This window comes from Terrapene carolina, unplaced genomic scaffold (assembly GCF_002925995.2).
Source record: "Terrapene carolina triunguis isolate 2854851 unplaced genomic scaffold, T_m_triunguis-2.0 Scaffold517, whole genome shotgun sequence".
NCBI classification, from domain to species: Eukaryota; Metazoa; Chordata; order Testudines; family Emydidae; genus Terrapene; species Terrapene triunguis.
The window spans coordinates 4,936,508-4,938,094 of record NW_020664868.1 but is presented as its reverse complement, the minus strand read 5'-3'; positions in this window follow the sequence as shown (position 1 = coordinate 4,938,094).

Below are 1,587 nucleotides of genomic sequence, written 5' to 3'. Positions count from 1 at the left end.
GTGCTGGGTGTATTTGCATAGAGACAGGTTGTGACTTCCTGCTTCTTAGCTAATGGCTGCTGCTCTTGAAATATGGCTACAGGAAAAGGCCTTATCCTTCTAAGCTTTCTATTGATTTTCTTACATGATACCTTTTAGATACAGGCTATGACATTAAGTTGGGGTACACTGAACGGGTCAGGCCAGTTGAAACTCACTAGCCAATAGCAGTGAGCCTCTTGCATTAGGATGCTGCTAGGGTCACAGGAGGACGCCATTTTGTTTGTGCATTCAGGGGCCGGACAGAATTGTCCTGTGGGCATGACCAGTCCTGGAGCGTGCAATGCATGCCTTGCACACGACAGCATCCCTGTTGTAGTTGAGGGCTCCTACGCAGCTGGGGACACTGACAGGTTTGGGTGTGTGGCAGCGTGCAGAACCCAAAAGCACATCCTCCTCCCCTCTCCAAAGGCCACCTGTAGCTAGTGTGGCTCCCGATGTAGCCGAGAGCACGCTGTGCTCCAGCGACACTCGCAGCCAGCGCTGAGACGTCGTTCTAGAGATAGTCCCTTCCTGTAGAGTCCTACCATGGGCCTGTTCCCTAGGAGCCAGAGGCTGCATTTGAAATGGAGATACAGCCCATCGCATCCGCCAAGGATAAACCTATCCCCATTTGATAGTGGCTTTATCTCCTCTAGACCCTTTAATTAAAGGATCCAGGTTTGGTCTCCCTCTTCCAACCTCCCTGTCTATTTCCATTCTCCCTTCCCCTGTTTGAAAGGACAAGAGTTACTGCATCAAATCCTCTCTGGTGTAACGGCTGTGAATCCCCAGAGGTGAACTTGGCCCAGTATTCCCTGGGGGACAGCTTTGCTCCCCCATATCAGTGTAATTCTCTCTCTTGAAATGATTCCCGATAGAATCTGCCGGCTGCTCCCTGCCGCACCTTGTAGCTCTTGGCCCAAGGCAATGTCTGCTCCCAAGTGCTGTTGAGGATTCTGCTGCCCTGAGATACTAACGTCCTTCCTCGTAATGGTCAGAAATAAGGGTCTGGCAGGACCTGCTGCGGCTGCAAGGATGAAGCTGAATAAGGAACATTATCAAACAAATCTAATGGCGGTGTCGTTATTTAAATCACAGCATTTCGGTCACAGGAGTTGGAGCCCTGAAGGACCTGCTTCCTCTGTGTGCACGAATCACAAGGACTGAACTGGTCATAGAGGCCAAAACCTCTTTCCTGGCCTCTGCTGCATGCCCTGCGGGCTGGCTCTGTGGGAATACGGGGTCCACCAAGCAACAGCAGACCCCACAGCGCCTCGGAAGTGGGCCACACCAACAGAGGCCCTGGGAAGAGACATGGCCGGTGCTGCCTACTCAGGGCTGGCCAGTGACTTCATGGAGCACAAGGTCTGGGGGGGGGGTAGGAGAGTTGGGTGCATGGGGGAAGTTGGGGTGTATAGGAGAGTTGGGGGTGGGTGCAGGGTACTGGACCTGGCAAAGGTGTAGAGGGGAGAGCTGGGGAGGGGGGGTGTGGTCTTGGGGCTGTTGGAGCTTTTGGGGATGCTGTGGGGGAGGGGCAATGTGGTGGGGGAGTTTCTGGGGTGCTGT